At 38.5% G+C, this 19,399-nt stretch overlaps 1 protein-coding gene across 17 annotated transcripts in view; it reads right to left on the bottom strand.

The window, feature by feature from the left end:
* Positions 1-19,399, bottom strand: part of FGF9 (fibroblast growth factor 9) — a 94,954-nt gene that overhangs the window by 63,694 nt on the left and 11,861 nt on the right. For all 17 annotated transcript variants that reach the window (XR_008291956.1, XR_008292038.1, XR_008292017.1 and 14 more), the window contains one exon: positions 1,795-1,868. The gene's annotated coding sequence lies outside the window, so the exon portion shown is untranslated. The remainder of the gene's footprint in view (positions 1-1,794; positions 1,869-19,399) is intronic.

Below are 19,399 nucleotides of genomic sequence, written 5' to 3'. Positions count from 1 at the left end.
CAGTCATTATCAGGGGTTACCAGTATCTGATTCTCCTTTCCTTCTTGGGCCTGTGGAAGATCGTATTTCCCAGGTCCCTTGCAGCTGGAGGAATCACATAACTCCCTCCAAAAATATGAGCTGGATGACAAATGTCGCTCTTGAGTTGACAGAATAAAAGTTTCATATAAAATTCTCTCTGCTCTCTTTTCCATTTACATCATGAAAGCAGGGGCCTCACGTTGACACAGTAGAACCATAAGAACAAAGTAACCTGGGCTGCCTGAGGACAGGTGCCCTGGTGATACATGTACTGTGACCTGCATCAGTCTCTATGTGGGTGAGAGATCAACTTATGCTGTTTCAAAAGACTGAGATTTTTGGAATTGTTTAACACAATGTAGCCTAGCCTATTCTAACTGATTCATAACATAAACTTACAAGGAAGAAAAATACACAGTGAGTTATAAACATGGGTAAAGTGCTGTGTTGCATGGCAGTAAATATTACATATCAACCTAACCATGATGAAGGGAGGGGAGTTGAAATAAAGGCATGAGGATTTGGCCAGAGACTCGACAAAGGTCCAAAGAAACCCCTATCTTCCAAGAAGAAACAAATATCCTCAACTGAGGTCCCCAGGGTTTCCACACATTAACCGACTAAATATGAATTCTCAATCAAAAATCATAAATCAGGGGTGCCTGGGTGGCACAGTCAGTTAAGCGTTCAACTTCGGCTCAGGTCATGATCTCAGGGTTCATGAATTCGAGCCCCACATCGGGCTCTGTGCTGACAGCTCAGAGCCTGGAGCCTGCTTCGGATTCTGTGTCTCCCTCTCTCTCTGCCCCTCCCCCACTCATGCTCTGTCTCTCTCACTCTCTAAAATGAAAAAATGTTTTAAAAAAAATTTTTTTTAAAGAAACGAAGGGGTCAACCAGGCAATTAAATAAGAAATTAAAAGATATATGGAAACAAATGAAAATGAAAACAAAACAGTCCAAACGCTTTGGGATGTAGCAAAGGCACTCCTAAGAGGAAAATACGTTGTAATCCAGGCGTATCTCAAGAAACATGAAAAATCCCAAGTACAAAATGTAACAGCACACCTAAAGGAACTAGAAGCAGAACAGCAAAGACAACCCAAACTCAGCAGAAGAAGAGAAATAATAAAGAACAGAGCAGAAATAAATATAGAATCCAAAAAAACAGTAGATCAATGAAACTAACAGGTGGTTTTTGAAAAAATAAACAAAATTGATAAGCCCCTAGCCAGAATTCTCAAAAAGAAAAGAGAAAGAACCCAAATAATAAAATCATGAATAAAAATGGATTTATCACAACCAGTCTCTCAGAAACACAAGGAATTATCAGAGAATACTATGAAAAATTAGATGCCAACAAACTGGACAACCTGGAAGAAATGGACAAATTCCTAGATACCCACACACCACCAAAACTTAAACAGAACGAAACAGAAAATTTGAACACACCCATAACTAGTGAAGAAATTGAATCAGTTATCAAAAATCTCCCAACAAATAAGAGTCCTAGACCAGACGGCTTCCCAGGGGAATTCTACCAAACATTTAAAGCAGAGTTAATACCTATCCTTCTCAAGCTGTTCCAAAAAGTAGAAACAGAAGGAAAACTTCCGGACTCATTCTATAAAGCCAGCCTTACCTTGATTCCCACACCAGAGACCCCACAAAAAAGGAGAATTACAGGCCAATATCCCTGATGAACGTGGATGCAAAAATTCTCAACAAAACGCTAGCAAATCAAATTCAACAGCATATAAAAAGAATTACTCACCATGATCAAGTGGGATGCATTCCTGGGCTGCAGGGCTGGTTCAATATTCGCAAATCAATCAATGTGATACATCACTGTAATAAAAGGATAAGAACCATATGATCCTGTCAATAGATGCAGAAAAAGCATTTGACAAAATACAGCATCTTTCTTAATAAAAATCCTCAAGAAAGTCAGGATAGAAGGAACATACTTAAACATCATAAAAGCCATATTATGAAAAGCCCACAGCTAATATCATCCTCAATTGGGAAAAAACTGAGAACTTTCCCCTTGAGATCAGCAACACGACAGGGATGTCCACTCTCACAGCTGTTGTTTAACATAGTGTTGGAAATGCTAGCATCAGCAATCAGACAACAAAATGAAATCAAAGGCATAAAAATTGGCAAAGAAGAAGTCAAACTTTCACTTTTTGCAGATGACATGATACTGTACATGGAAAACCCTAAAGACTCCACCAAAACGCTGTAGAACTGATGCATGAATTAGGCAACGTCGCAGGGTACAAAATCAATGTACAGAAATTGGTTGCATTTCTATATACCAATAATGAAGCAACAGAAAGAGAAATCAAGAAACTGATCCCATTTACAATTGCACCAAGTACCATAAAATACCTAGGAATAAACGTAACCAAAGATGTAAAAGATCTGTATGCTGAAAACGATAGAAAACTTATGAACAAAATTGAAGACACAAAGAAACGGAAAAACATTCTATACTACCCAAAGCAATCTACACATTCAGTGCAATCCCAATCAAAATTACACCAGCATTCTTCTTAAAGCTAGAACAAACAATCCTATAATTTGTATGGAACCACAAAAGACCCCGAATAGCCAAAGTAATACTGAGGAAGAAAACCAAAGTGGGAGGCATCACAATCTCAGACTTTAGCCTCTACTACAAAGCTGTAATCATCAGGACAGTATGGTATTGGCACAAAAACAGACACATAGACCAATGGAATAAAATAGAGAACCCAGAATTGAACCCACAAATGTATGGCCAACTAGTCTTTGACAAAGCAGTAAGGAGTATCCAATGGAAAAGAGACAGTCTCTTTAGCAAATGGTGCTGGGAGAATTGGAGAGCAACATGAAGAAGAATGAAACTAGACCACTTTCTTACACCATTCACAAAAATAAACTCAAAATGGATTAAAGACCTAAATGTGGGACAGGAAACCATCAAAACCCTAGAGGAGAAAGCAGGCAACAACCTCTTTGACCTCAGCTGCAGCAACTTCTTACTCAACACGTCTCCGAAGGCAAGGGAAATAAAAGCAAAAATGAACTATGGGGACTCCATCAAGATAAAAACTTCTGCACTGCAAAAGAAACAAGCAACAAAACTAAAAGGCAACTGACAGAATGGGAAAAGATATTTGCAAATGACATATACAGATAAAGGGTTAGTATGCAAAATCTATAAAGAACTTAACAAACTCAATGCCCGAAAAACAAATAATCCAGTGAAGAAATGGGCAGAAGACATGAAAAGACACTTTTCCAAAGAAGACATCCAGATGGCCAACAGGTACATGAAACGATGCTCAACGTCACTCATCATCAGGAAAATACAAATCAAAACCACACTGAGATACCACCTCATGCCGATCAGAGTGGCTAAAATGAACAACTCAGGAGACTACAGATGCTGGCGAGGATGTGGAGAAACGGGAACCCTCCTGCACTGTTGGTGGGAATGTGAACTGGTACAGCCACTCTGGAAAACAGTGTGGAGGGTCCTCAAAAAGTTCAAAATAGAACTACCCTATGACCCAGCAATAGCACTGCTAGGAATTTACCCAAGGGATACAGGAGTGCTGATTCATAGGGGCACATGTACCCCAATGTTTATAGCAGCTCTTTCAACAATAGCCAAATTATGGAAAGAGCCTCAATGTCCATCAACTGATGAATGGATAAAGAAGATGTGGTTTATATATACAACAGAATACTACTTGGCAACAAGAAAGAATGAAATCATGCCATTTACAGCAACATGGATGGAATTGGAAGGTATTATGCTGAGTGAAATAAGTCAGTCAGAGAAAGACAGATATCATATGTTTTCACTCACTGTGGATCTTGAGAAACTTAATAGAAGACCATGGGGGAAGGGACGGGGAGAAAAATAGTTACAAACAGAGAGGGAGGGAGGCAAACCCTAAGAGACTCTTAAATACAGAGAACAAACTAAGAGTGGATGGGGGTGGGGGAGAGGGGAAAATGGGTGATGGGCATTGAGGAGGGCACTTGAGATGAGCACTGGGTGTTGTATGTAAGTGATGAATCATGGGAATCTATCCCAAAAAACAAGAGCATACTTTATACGCCATATGTTAGTCAATTCGAGAAAGAATTATATTTTTAAAAATAGTAGGTAGGTAAGTAAGTAAGTAAATCAATAATGAACCATGATCAAGTGGGATTTATTTAAGGAATTCAAGAATGGTTCAGTATATGAAAACTATCAATGTGATATGCCACAAAAATAGAATGAAATGGGAGGAACCACCTGATCATTTCAATTGCTATAGAAAAAGGATTTGGCAAAATTCAATGCCCCTTCACGATAAAAACATTAAACAAACTAGGAATAGAAGAAAGCTACTTCAACATAAGTAAGGCCACACATGAAAATTCCATGGGAAACATCACACTCAGTAGTAAAAGTTAGGAAGCTTTTCCTCTAAAATTAGGAACAAGGCGAACATGTCTACTTTCACCACTTCTATTACACAGTACTGGAAATTCTAGCCAGAGCAATTAGGCAAGAAAAAGAAATAAAAGGTGTCCAAATTGGAAAGGAAGAAGTAACATTATATGGGTTTCCAGGTGATATCATTTTAATGTAAATCCTGATAAATTAAAAAACTGAGTATTTTTAAGTTCCCCTAGTGTCGTCCGTAAGACTACATTCAATCCCATGGCCCTGGGTTCATGATCTGAGCCAAAATCAAGAGTCAGACGCTCAATGGACTGAGCCACCCAGGTGCCCCTCTTTTCTAAAATAAGCATCTATGTAGACCATAAGACAACACTAGAGGAACTTATAAAAGATATATTCATGAGAAGGAAAATGATCTCAGAAAGGGGGACTGAAATGCAGGAAGAAGTGGGCAAATAACTTGCCTAAAATGCAGGAATATCTTCTGAATCAATAGTAATGTTTGATTTGGAAAGATAAGGCTAGAATAAAATGTTGAATAAAAACAAGATAAAAATTGGGACAAAGTGATCAGAGCTAAAGTGTTCCAAGGACCCAAGTTGTCCAAAAGAGGGCTAAAATATTAACTTTAAATGTTGATAAATAAGTATGTATAAGAGTTCAACTATGAAAATTGAAGGTATCATTTCCAACCAGTATTCTTTTTTTTTTAATTATCAGTATTTAAAAGGCAAGAAAGAAATAAAAAAACATAGGAAAACATAGTCAAATAGACAGCACCAAATAAGATTATTGAAACAAATTTAAATATGTCTATAATCACAAGAAAAGCTGGTGAACTAAACTTGCCAGATAAAAGACAGGCAAAACCTAGCCATATGCTATTCATAAAAACCAAAACATAGAGATATGGAAAATTTTAAACTAAATTTTACCTCATTTTTACAAATGGAAAAAGACTTCCAGGAAACTAATAAGCAAAAGATAGCTAGAGTAGCTATATTTATTTCAGACAAAAGATATTCTCTGACCACAAGCACTATTAAGGATACATCATTACATGACGATAAAAAGAGTCAGTGCACCAACAAATTACTACAATTCTACAACTTATATGCCTCAAAACTAAAAAACAAACAACTACTGCTTGAACTACAGGAAGTAAGTGACAAATTATTGTCATAAGATGTGTATATTGATTGGAAGAGTTCAACATATTTTTCCCAAACGTGAAATAAGACAAGTAAACAAAAAAGCAATAGCAACTACAGCTTTGAAAGAATTTGAAAACACAGCAAATAAGCTTGACTTACTGGACATATCTAGAACAGATCCAATAACTACAGAATGCACATTTTTCTCAAGCACAAAGGGAATATTTACAAAAATTAATGCAAAGCAAGTCTCTACATTTAAAAGAAATAGCACACAAGTCTCACTCTCTAAACACAAGAGAAGGCATAAACAAAAAGATAAACAAAAGGCCCTATATTTGAAAATTAAAGCAAAACTTCACAAAATGTGTCAAAGAAGACATCATAGTGGGAAATTTTAAATATTTGTAAATGAATAATAGAAACACCATATTTGAGCAGTGCCTGAATGGCTCAGTTGGTAAAGCATGCAACTTGAGCCCCACATTGGGGGTAGAGTCTACTTAAAATAAATAAATAAATAAGCCAAATATGGTGAAATGAAAAAAAAAAAAAAAAGAGGGGCACCTGGGTGGCTCAGTTGGTTAAGCATCCGACTTGAGCTCAGGTCATGATCTCACAGTTCATGAGTTCGAGCCCTGCATCGGGCTCTGTGCTGACAGCTTGGAGCCTGGAGCCTGCTTCAGATTCTGTCTCTCTGTCTCTCTCTCTCTCTCTGCCCCTCCCCTGCTCATGCTGTTTCTCTCTCTCTCTCTCAAAAATAAATAAGCATTAAAAAAAAATAAAAATAAAAAATAAAATGAAATTAAAAATTAAAAGACAAAAGAAACACCACATTCAAAAACTTGTAGACGTATGGCAAAAGCAGTAATTCATGAATATTTAAAGACTTAGATGCCTAATTTAGAAAAGAGGGGCACCTAGGTGGTTCAGTCATGATCGCAGGGCCATGGGATCGAGCCCCATGTTGAGCTTTGTGCTGAGCGTATAGAATGTTTAAGATTTTCTCTCTCTCTCTCCCTCTGCCCCTCTCCCCCATGTGCTCTCTAAAATAAAAAAAGAGAGAGAGAGAGAGAGAAAATAAAGATGAAATCTAAGTATATACTTAAGAAGTTAGTAAAAAGAGGGGTGCCTGGGTGGCTCAGTCATTTAAGCATCTGACTCTTGATTTTGGCTCAGGTCATGATCTCACGGTTCATGAGATCGAGCCCTGCGTCAGGCTCTGCACTGGCAACACAGAGTCAGCTTGGGGTCCTCTCTGTCCCTCTCTCTGCCCATCACATGGGCGCATGCATCCACTCTCTCTCGAAATGAAAATAAACATTTTTTAAAAAAAGAAAAAAAGAAGTTAGTAAAAAGAAAAAAAGATAAACAGAAAGTAAAGTAATAAAAAGGAGAGCCAAAATTAACTCAATAGAAAAACAAAGAGGCTAAGAAAGAAACGGTGCCCTAAGAAGTGTCAGATTCCCTTAATCAGTAGTCTCAAACTTTATCTTGCAACAGAATCATGTGGAGGGCTTGTCAAAACATGGGTTGTTCAGAATCATCCCTGAAGTTTCTGATTCAGTAGGTCTAGGATGGGCCCAAGATTTTGCATTCTAACCAACTCCCAGGTGATGCTGATGCTGCTGGTCCAAAGATTAGACTTTAAGAACCACTGATCTAAGTTAATGTCTTTAAATCCTAAGCAAATTAACCATAAAAGTACTTTTAACTCTACTCATAGAAGACAGATAACACATACGTATTTACCTTCTCTCCACTCTGAGACTCTGCTAAAATGTAAACCACATAATAATGAGACCAAGAGTCCATCAGCAGATAAGAAATCACAATAAAGTTCTGGAAGAAACCAAATGGAGTAATGGTAGCAAAGTCCATGATGAAGAAAACCACAACTTTATTGGAATCAAAAGTCTACTGAACTACTCATGATAAACTCTAAACAGGACCAGAATCAGTCTAGCATATGTGACATCAGACAAATAGAAAATCAAGGAGAAAAAAAAGAGAGAGAAAATAGCAAAAGAAAATTATCAGTGAAATACACAAGAAAATAATTTGGTTTCAATTAATTACCTTAGGATCTACTCAGAGAGATACATATATGAAGATGACAATTACAGAACAACAGTCAAGCTGAGTAGCTAGGAATATAAGGAAAGATTTTACAAACCAGTAGAACTTGACCTTGTTCTTAAAACCACCATATTTGTTATATGAGTGGCAAGAGTTTGGCTTTTTTTTTTTAATAATTTTTTTAATGTTTATTTATTTTTCACACACACACACACACACACACACAGAGCATGAGTGGGGGAGGGGCAGAGAGAGAAAGGGAGACACAGAATCCAAAGCAAGCTCCAGGCTCTCAGCTGTCAACACAGAGCCCGACACGGGGCTCGAACTCATGGACCATGAGATCACAACCTGAGCCAACGTCAGATGTTTAACCGAGTCACCAGGTGCTTTTGGCTTTTTTAATTTCCTTTTTAACGCTTCATCTTCCAAAGTAGCTTGCACCATTGAGGAGTGTCAAAGGTAGGTTACAAACTTATTGAATTACTAAGAGAATTGTTCATCTTAAGTATTTTTACAAATTATAATTTTAAACATATTCATGACTTTAGTAGGAAAGCAGGAAAAGTAGATGAGAAAAGTTTTATTTGCAGAAGATATTAAATAATGCAAATATAGTCAAAGCAATATAGTTTTACTCCAAAGACCACGGAAATCCAGGAAAACCTGGACTATACTACAGCCTGTAGATAGTTGACATTAGGAAAGATTCAAAATAAATTTGTCAACTTATAAGGAAAAAATGTAAGGGATTAATTAACTTTATTAAAGCATTAATAATAAATATTTAGTTTTAAGTTGGGTGTTTATATTTCTTTAAATCTTGCTCTAAGTCATATATCATTCTTGTATGCAATATCATAGAACAGTAGAGGAATATTAAAAATAATCTAGCCCTTACATTTTACCAGTAAGGAAAAGGAGACCCAGAGGTAATATGTAAACCCATTGTTGTGCTCGTATATTCTAATAAAGAATTTAACTTAAAGAAAAGCCTTAATTGCAATTAATTTTTATGTGGTAGTGTAAAATTAAGTTTAGCTTATTTAGCAAGAAGTGTTTGACCATTCTGGGAACAAACACTCAAATTGCAATGGTTTTTAAGTCGAATTCAATACAAGTAAAGTTTCATGTATGCCAGCTTTGCAAATGGAAAACTGTCATGTGATTACAGTTGAGTTTGAACTGCGCAGGTCCACTTATACATGGATTTTTCCCGATAAATACAGTACAGTACTGTAAATGTATTTTTTCTTCCTTATGCTTTCCTTAATAACATTTTATTTTCCCTAGTTTATTGTAATACAGTATATAATACGTATACAAAATATGTGTTGACTGTTGATCACTAAGGCCTCTCGTCAAAAGTAGGCTATTAGTAGTTAAATTTGGGGGGAATCCAAAACGATACACGGATTTTTGACTGTGCAGGGGCTGGTGCCCCTAACCCCTGCATAGTTCAAAGGTCAACTGTACAAGTATTGCATCATAATCAGGGTCAGTTTATCACCTTTACTGGTATTTTTCTCCCCAGAGGACATTTTCTTAGACATCTATGCGGTCATCATACTTTTTATACTTTTTAGGAAGAAATAGGCAGAGAGTACATAGCACTTTTTTCTTTTTATTTTTTTTTATGTTTATTCATTTTTGAAAGACAGAGAGAGACAGAGCACAAGCAGGGGTGGGGCGGAGAGGGCGGGGGACACAGAATCCGAAGCAGGCTCCAGGCTCCGAGCTGTCAGCACAGAGCCTGACGCAGGGCTCGAACTCACAAATGCGAGATCATGACCTGAGCTGAAGTCGGATGCTCAACCGACTGAGCCACCCAGGTGCCCCCATAGCACTTTTTTCTGAAGTTCCAAATACCTATGGCATTCAGTCATCATCCCATTTCTGAAGTCTCCTTTTTCTTCTTCACATTCTTCTATACTTCTACTTCTGCTAGGGTTGCAGTGGGGTGTGCAAATGCAATCCTTGGTTTCCTTCATTCTTTAGAATTTATTTTGAGAAATTAGGTAGATTTTCTGGTCAGTCATTCTCCAAGAGAGCTGGTTTTTATCGTTCTCCTCAACAAGAGACCAGCCCACCCCAAATGTTTTGGCACTTATGTTCATGTTTGGAAGTGCTTTCCTGCTCAAGTACTGCTTGTATCTCACGTGGCTCCCGATATATCTGTGTTCATCCGAACTGCATTCCTGGTCTCCAGGCATCCTGAGTATCTTTTCTCTCTCTCCCACCTCGTAACATTTCTGTTGGGTTGAACACTCATGAGATACTTGTATGCTAGTGCCATCTATTGTTGAAAAAATATATGTGAATATGACTCTTGCTAATGGGACTAGAAATTGGATTAAGATTGGCTTTAAGACTACCAAATGATAGAACCACAATTTGGTTACAAAAACACTCATGGAGTAGGAGAGGATACTTAAGCGGTTGTATTTTATCTTTGTCTTTATGTAAGATTTACAAAGACTGTTTTCATTTTCCGCCATATTCAATGGGACTAATTTTGTAATCATAGTTAGCATAAGCACATATTCCAAGCATAGAAAAGAGAGTAAGATTCAAGTGAAAAAACAAGTTAAATAATGAAATGTATCTCTTATGTATATACAAAATTGTCAGTGTTACAGTCAATGGAAAACTTTAAGGTATTTTGCATTAATTGTAAACCTTTAACCATAACAACATAAACATACTTGGTAATTTTTCCATTTAAACTCCAAGAATTGACTTGAAATAAAATTTTCAAGATATTATTTTAAAATAAAGCTTCTCTTTGTGGCTGCCTTCAAAATTCAAACAGAACACCCCATAAGACACGTTTCCATTCCTACTCTCCCTACCTAGGAACTAAAAATGTTAAAAGTTTAGAAAATAAGAATCATAAAGGAAAGATAAAAGATACTAAGATTATTTACAATCTCCTGTGATCCTTTCTACTTTGGGTTCCAAAAGAATCAACAACAGGAATGTCGTTGGAACCAGAAGGTAATGACTAGCCTCTAACCCAGCAATGCCTAGCCAATCTTTAACTCCTAATCTTGAGCTCATACAGTTTTGGGTGACAGTTAGGCCAAGTTTCCTCCCAAAGAAAAAATGACTTTTGAAATATCTCAACAGATATCTGGTCAATCATACTTTCCTTGAGCACTTCCTGAGTGGGAAGTCTAAGGCCTCCTGAGGAAGCCTGTTCCATTGTGGTAGGGAAATAAAGTGAGGAAATAAAGTTAAACAAAACTAGAAATGCCTCCTAAGTGACTAGAAGGACTTAAGCATAGAGGACAAAATAATTTTCCCGTTAACTGACTACCCGCACAGCTCTCTATTCTGACTGCTGTATCCGAACATTAGGATGATAACACTTTTATGTTATTCCACAACCTTTCAATGATCCATTATAAAATATAAAACCCACCAATAACAAGACTCCCTTCAATCAACAAACGATTCTTGAAATTAGGCCCTTTTCCCCCCTTGAATCCCTGTCTTTTTTTTTATCACTTAGTGACAAGACAGTGTTTTTCTCCTTTGTACATTTTTTTCCTCTTTAGACACAGTTATGTCTGATAAATGCTAATGCTTTTGTTTCTAAGTATTTCTCCAATATGATAAATGTACTTTCAGTGTGGGTACATGGCATTTCTATGGTATTATAAGGGCTTGTCTAGATTTCTCCCTAAAATCCATTCTCCAGTAAATAATGGTCATCCCTGAGCTCAAGAATATTCGCTCTGACTGCTCTCCAAAACTCCAAACATGCATTCTCACTACGTGCTGTACTTTCCAACATCAACGTTTCAAAATTACCACAAGACCAGAACAGAATGTTGACTCCCTTCCTCACCACATCCCTCCTCCCTGTGTAAACCTGCCTCTTTCATGGCACCACCAAGATTCCAACTGTTCCGTGTTCTTCCTCATCTTCAACATCCTCTTGACTCTGCTTCTAGCTCAGGCTTCTAATCCTCCTGTTCTCCATATCCTCTGCTCCTTCCCTTGGTGGGATCTTTTGTGTTCTGACTTCTACACTGTTTCAGTAACTTCCTAACTGATCTTTCAGTCTTCCAATGAGAAACTGTGATGATTCTCCATTAAATTTTTTTTTTATTAACGTTTATTTATTTTTGAGACAGAGAGAGATAGAGCATGAATGGGGGAGGGTCAGAGAGAGAGGGAGACACAGAATCCGAAACAGGCTCCAGGCTCTGAGCTGTCAGCACGGAGCCCGATGCGGGGCTCGAACTCACAGACTGAGATCATGACCTGAGCCGAAGTCGGACGCTCAACCGACTGAGCCACCCAGGCGTCCCGAGTGATGATTCTCCATTAAACACAGAATGAAGTCCAAACCCTTCCATCTAAAATTCAAAGGGAAATCCTTCACTTTTGGATCTTTAAACTTCTTCTCCGCTTTACTTTCTACTTCGCTTCCCTTTAACCATACCCTATAGTTGTTGGTGTCCTCTCAGAACATACCCTGCCCTGTCCTACCTCAACACCTTTGCTCAAGTATTCTTTCAGCAATAGGTGCTCGTTGACAACGCTCTCCATTCTTGAATTCCCACTGCAAACTCCACTACCCCTTCCAAGAACACTCCCGGTTATAATTAATCCCTCTTTCCCCAAATACTTGGAACCTGTCTGCAGCATTCATCACATTTTACCTTCTATCAGAGTCACGTATATAGGAATCTTTCTCCCACCAAACTGGGAACTTCTTGAAAACAGGGACTGTGTCCTATGTATTTCTGCATCATTTACAATTTGAGCAAAATTCTTTGTTCATGGTGGGTACTTTATATTTGCAATAAGAATGAACAAAAGTCTCATGAAAATCAGAGTAGACTAAACTATAACATGAGTCAGCTCTTTAAGAAATGTTAAGAGATATCCTTCCTGCTTCCTTAATTTGTTTTGATGTGTATATACTGATTAACAAGATGCTGTTAATGCTTCCACTGTGTGCCCTGGGAATTAATAAAATAGGACAAAGGATTTTAGAAAATGGATTCAACCAAAATTTGGTTGATATCAAGCAAAAGAAATTTACAAAACCTGCCCTATCATTTGTCCTCAGGATGCTAGATTTAGGTTGTTTTGTTTGTAAAAGATAAAATTTCATAAAGCACCTACAACCTAACAGGGAATATGCAAGCGTCCTCTGGAAGTTCTTTGATCACATAATATATTTCTTCTTCACTTTGGCGCTCAAAGGAAAGGGATGACAGAGAGATTGAGCGGAAAATGGAAGGGTGGGGGGAGAGAGAAAAGAGGCAAGTGGAAGGAAGAGTAGTAGGAGAGAATAAAAGGCAGAAGTAACTTAAAAGGACTAGAAGTGATTTATAATCCGTTTGGTGTCCAGTGTGCTCATCACTCTGCCCTCTGGCCCCGGGTTGTCTTTGATCTTCCTCACGGCTCGTCCCATCCGCTCCCTGAAGAAGCTGTAAGGACCAAGGGTCAGAGTAATATTATTTCTTCTCTTGTTGAACCCCGAGCTCTCCTTGTAGTCCTGCTTCCTTGCTACTTTTCTTGGGACTAAAATCAATGACCTGCATATATATGCATGTGCATATATACTCAAAGCGGCTGTTGTGGGTTGAACTGTATCCTCCAAAAAAATGTTCCAGTCATAATGCCCAATTCAGGTGACCATGACCTTACTTGGACACAGAGTCTTTGTGGACATAATCAAGTTACGACGAGGTCATAGGGGGCTAAAGTGGACCCTGCTCTAGAGAGTAGTGTCTTTAGAGCAGAAAGGAGAAGGAGATGGGGACACAGAGGCACTGACACACACAGAAGAAAGAGCCACATGGTGATGGAGGCGGCTGCATGCTGAGGAACACCAGGGATTACCAGCAAGCACCAGAAGGTGGGAAGAGGCCAAAACGAATGCTTCCCTAGAGGGAGCAACGGCCCTACCGACACCTTGATTTCAGCCTTCTCGCCTCCAGATCTGTAACGGAATACATTTCTGTTGTTGTGAGTCACTCCGTCAGTGATAATTTGTTATGGCAGCCCCAAGAAGCAAATACAGGGACTAAGGCTATTGAGTAATCAGAGAGGATCTTAAGACCAGAGAAGAAAAACTATTAAAAGTTCTCTCCTCCTAAGACAGAAGTTCATCCATTTGGCCCAGATTGCTAAACAATGTGTTTTGCTCTACTTAGAAAATATTTTGTAATATGAAGTGCAGCCTGGTTAGTTTCATTTTATGATGCTTAAATTCTCAACCAGAAGAAAGAAGCTGTCACTGAAAAAGAGAAAAAAGCCTAAGAATCACAAATGCCTGGCACCTAGTAGATGTTTAATAAATACTTGTTGAGGGGCGCCTGGGTGGCTCAGTTGGTTAGGCATCCGACCCTTGATTCCGGCTCAGGTCATGATCTCACAGTTGGTGAGTCTGAGCTCCATGTTGGGCTCTGCGCTGACGGTGCGGAGCCTGCCTGGGATTCTCCATCTGCCCCCTCTCTTTCCTCCCGCCCCTCTCAGAAATAAATAGACATTTAAAAACATACTTGTTGAATGAATGAATGAATGAATGAATGAAGACAGAATAACTAGACAAGGCTGTTAAGACATAAAAGCAGGGCATCTGAGCCTGATATCTGAGCACTTTCACAAACCGAGCTAACACAAGAATGCCCACGTACCACTGGGGAGACACAAAATCAAGAGTAGTTCGTGTAATGTAAAATATATATAAAGCACTGCAGAAACCACCGTGTGCTGTAGCAAATAAGTGATTTCCTAGGTGGATAGGTTCTGGGATGAAACTGTAAAGTAATGTGGTTTGCACACGCTACTTATTAAAAAAAAAAAAAAAGGTAATGAGTCAAAGGAATTGGTTATGATGTGAGCACCTAATTTTATCTTTCTTTTCCCTGCCCCCCGCAATTAAACCTGCCCCAGCCCATTCTTCTCCTTCAGTCTGAGTGCTTGTATCAAGCAATCACTGTCTAATTATATATTTCTTCAATAACTTCCAGCCTTCACTCAAAAATCAAGTTTTCCTTCCTTTTTTGCCCCTTATAGCCAATAGAACTTTCCGCAAACATGGAAACATTCTGTGTCTGCACTGCTATCCAATGCACGCTTCAAATGTATCTAGTGCAACTACAGAACTGCGTTTCAGTGTTTTACTTAATTTTAGTTCATTTCAATAGCCACAAGGGGCTAGCATCTACTGTATGGGCTAGCAGAGCTCTAGACTATTTTTGAGGAAACCCCAGTCTTTTTCGTTGCTTCCATCACCCTCTGCCTCACCCTCAAACTCTGGTCTGAGGGGGAAAGAGTTAATAGCTAGCCATCTACATACACTCTGTCCATCAGCCTTGAAACCTGCAGAATGTTCCCAGGCATTGAAGAGACTGCCTGCCCCTGCTTTGCCTATGAAGTGGCAAGTATTTGGGGAATTGATGAAGTTGCAAAGAAAGCCATCATCCAGCCATTCTGATAATCCATCGCCGAAAAGAATTTTATCACAAGACTGAATGATCCAGTTCCACCTGGAATTTTCATCTGATATTTCCAGCCAGCTATGATAATGACCGTCACTTGGCATGTCTTAACACCCACTATGTACTGAGTGTGGTTTTCTACGTGGTATAAAAAAGCAAAAAAGGGACTGAAGGGGGGGGGGGGGGGGCGGGGCTTTCCTCTAACTGGAAAAATCTAACATTCACAAAAACTAATATACATATTTAAAAACCAGATATTCAAGACGTATTTATTTGTTGTCTTCTGTTCCTTATTTTTTTTACCTGGGGTCTTAAGCGCAAGCTCTCTAAGGACAGAAACCATGCCCTTCTTAGGACACTAAGGGTCTCCCATTCCTAGTCTGAATCTCAGCTGCCACATCAGGATCTCTTGGGAGCTTGTTAGAAATGCAAGCCCACCTCATTACTATGGAACCCAACCTGCATGGTAATGAGACGCCTGGCTCATTTGTTCACACATTACAGCCTCCAAAACGACTGATCTAACCTATTCAGCATAGGCCACACCGATTCCAATTAATTTTTGTGCTTGTTAGGAAAGATGGTAACAGACTGGTCTTCAGCTGGTATTATATTTTATGGGATATTTAAATTATTTGGGAAAAACTTGTCAATTGACTATCACAATTTACACTTGAGAGTAGTATACTGTTGTTATAGAAAGAGCGTTCAATTAAGACCAGAAAAATCTGAATTTTCTCTTCTTGACTTTGTCATCATCTTGTGATGTAACTTTGGGCAAGCCATTAATTTTGTTAGGTTTCAGTTATTTTGTTTTTGTTTTATTAATTACTTACTCATTTAAATATATAAAACGAAGGTTTTCTACTAGTGGCTCCCAAACTGAAATCGTTAGAATTTCACAAATGAGTAATGATCAGACCTCAAATAAGTCTTTGTATATATAAAAAAGACTAATACTGGAATCACACATTCAACCATGATACGGTTACCCAGAATTTGCTCTTGAGCTAATTCAGTGCGTCCCAGATTAACATCAAGATTTAAGCTGTCTCAGACACACGAGGAATTCTCTTATTTTAAAAGACTTCCGGAATTGCTATGGAACTGATAGTTACCAGTCTTCACTGTAAACGAACCTAAACCCTTCCATCCTTAAAGCTGTAGTTTGAGCCTGATTCCTCAAAGTCAGCGGAGATGAGGGACAGCTAGTCCCTCTGTTTTGAAAGAAGCCTTTCACATATATGTTACCAGGGATTAGCTGGCAGTTAGCTTGGGACAAGGCCCTCCAGGAAGGACACTCTTGCTACTTGCAAGGGCTGTAATGGAAGGAGGAAGTTGAATGAGACAAAAACAAAAGTCATCCACCTAGGGTCAAAGGCCTTTCCAGTCACATACAAAAAGGAGGATGGACACATTTCTTCCTTTGCTCACGCTTTTGTTTGGGTTATTTCTTTTGTGGGCTTTACTATGAGTTTGAGGGCTTTTTTTTTTTCTGTTCAGCTCCAGTGACTTCTTACAGTCACTACTTTGTAAAATCGAAAGCAGATATGTCCCCAGTAGGGATACCTGAAAAATTTCCAGCGCCTCAATGTTCTAGAGACTTAGGGCTATATTTAGATACCATACCACATTTCAGAGAAAATGTGATTTTCCTTGAAGGGTTTGCTCCCACATCCCCTACTTAAACCAAACATACTTTCAAGTTAATAAAAGCTCTACCTGCCGAGGCAGCAAATCTGGCTATAATTAAAAGGGAGGAAACATTTTACACAAGAAAATGTGCTATTTGGTCAAAGCGTAAATATGAAAAACTGCGAAACGTGATAGCAAGATATAATTTGTATTCCTGCTTTTTATTTACTGAACAAGATGTTGGAAGAAAATTGTCTTAACTATAACTTACTATGTTCTAATGCCTTTAAATGTTTCACATAGTGACTGCAATGGAGCCCGTAAAAATAACTTTAAATTCCAATGTCAAGTGAAGCATGGAGATTTGGTTTCATTTTCAAAACTGCTCTGTTGAGAAATACGCCCTAAAAGGCAATTCTCATTTTACTCCGTTATAGCTCCAACAGCTGCAGGACAAAATATAAAATGTATCTAACCCAATCTGAAATTTAGAATTTTGATCTCTGAGGAAAGTATTTTTGAAGAGTCTCACACATGCTGGAAAAAGGATTTAGAACTTTGATAAGGCTTCACAAAGAGAGAAGCACTATAAAATTTTAACAAAGGACTACCTTCTTTTTTTTCTTTTTCCAAGAATGCTTCAGATCTACACTATATAATTTAATACTTTATATACTGTATTACATATGGATTAGCAATACTTTATTCCTAAATTTTACACCCTCTAGACATATCACAGTATCATATTCTGAAAGATACTTTATACAAATTCAAACATTTGTTCACGAAGAAGCAAATTTTTACACACACACACACACACACACACACACACACACACGGCATGTATATTTGTTTTCTGATAATTCACCCATAAAAAAACATGCTTTCAAACACAGCATATCTTTCTGAAGCTGCAGAGAGTTCTTTGAGGAGTTCCCAGTTAATAAGGACCTGGAGCCACAGTCATTTTTCAAAGTCTATCCCAGGGGAACATCACAGACATCACAGGCATTTAGGCAAGTGTGGAACCGTGGAAGTGTGCAGCCTTCTGTCTGCACTGCCGGACCCTTGCTTTTAGCACAGCACAGCCGCCGTCCCACCTGACACTGGCCGATACCGCTGCGGCCGGCACCTTATCTTCACTCACAAGGACACCTAATTCATCATTGCTGTCATCTTTGAAAAAAATCACGTATTGCAGTATCTGTTGTACTGCAGCCGTGACAGTTTGGATGTCTGCACTAGGGGAAATACACTTAAACAATTCTCATGTTAACAAAAAATGTCCCGTGTGCTACCCTTGCTACCTTTCTCCTTTGACTTCACTGAAAGACTTTTAATGAAATTTGCAAACACTATATTTCTGCCTAAATCATAAGTTATTTGACATCTACATTTGAGTGAGGAGTGAAACCGTTCTTGCAAAAACAGTGCAATGCACACTGAGATCACTTGAACTGAAATGTACAAGGGCATAAATGTAACTAAAGTCATGTGTACCATACAGATATACCTACAGTTTATGTCTTGATCTCATTTAGTATAATGTCCCTTTTCCCAACTTCTGTGCCACTGTCACATCTAATTCATTTTAAACTTATAACACTTTTAAATCAACACATATACTGATAACTTAATTAATTAATCAACCAAGAAATATTTATTAAATGTTACTGGAGAACTACCAAAAATCTAGAAGACCTGTTACAAACTCTTAAGGAATTTATATTCAAGTAAAAAATAGAAGCAGATAACAGTAAAAGTCTACATATTTTCAAATGTATTCATAGCAGTTTCTCTACCAAAAAAATATTTGAGGCATGTAACGAAACATTAAAACAGGGATTTATTTCTACGTTATACCAAGAAAGTATGGTGACACGGGAAAATAAAGGTAGAAAACCAGGATAATGTATGTCACAAAACTGAATGACATATAGCAGAATAATGTATACAGTCACCACACCAAGTCACAAAGTTGGTGCTGAAGAACACAGCACCGGTTACCAGACACAGAGTGTCTGTGAGATAAAAAAAAAAAAGACCAGGCGCACTGGTGAGAGGTCTTTTCTTACTGCTGGAACTAAGAGAAAGTTCCCCTCTGGATTCTCTTTAAGAGAGACAATGTGGGGCACCTGGGTGGCTTGGTCGGTTAGGCGTCCGACTTCGGCTCAGGTCATGATCTCATGGTCCGTGGGTTCGAGCCCCGCGTCGGGCTCTGTGCTGACAGCTCAGAGCCTGGAGCCTGTTTCAGATTCTGTGTCTCCCTCTCTCTCTGCCCCTCCCCTGTTCATGCTCTGTCTCTCTCTGTCTCAAAAATAAATAAAGGTTAAAAAAAAAAAAAAAGAGAGAGACAATATGACTTAGTGGGTTACAACTTCCATACTCTTTAAACAATATAAGCATGAGTTTCATTTTGCTGAATTCTTCGCAGTGACGTCAACAAAAGACAAGAAGTAACTGAGAGGTGCCCTGGAGATTTCAGATAGGGAACATTAACAGAGAACCTGTGTGTCACGCAGGGCAATTCATGCCAGCTATCCTAACATCCAAGCACAAAGTCTAGGTCGCTTCACACAAAACAAGTCA

This window comes from Acinonyx jubatus, chromosome A1, assembly GCF_027475565.1.
Source record: "Acinonyx jubatus isolate Ajub_Pintada_27869175 chromosome A1, VMU_Ajub_asm_v1.0, whole genome shotgun sequence".
NCBI lineage: Eukaryota > Metazoa > Chordata > Mammalia > Carnivora > Felidae > Acinonyx > Acinonyx jubatus.
Note: the sequence above shows the minus strand (reverse complement) of the source record. Positions and strands in the feature narration are given on the sequence as shown.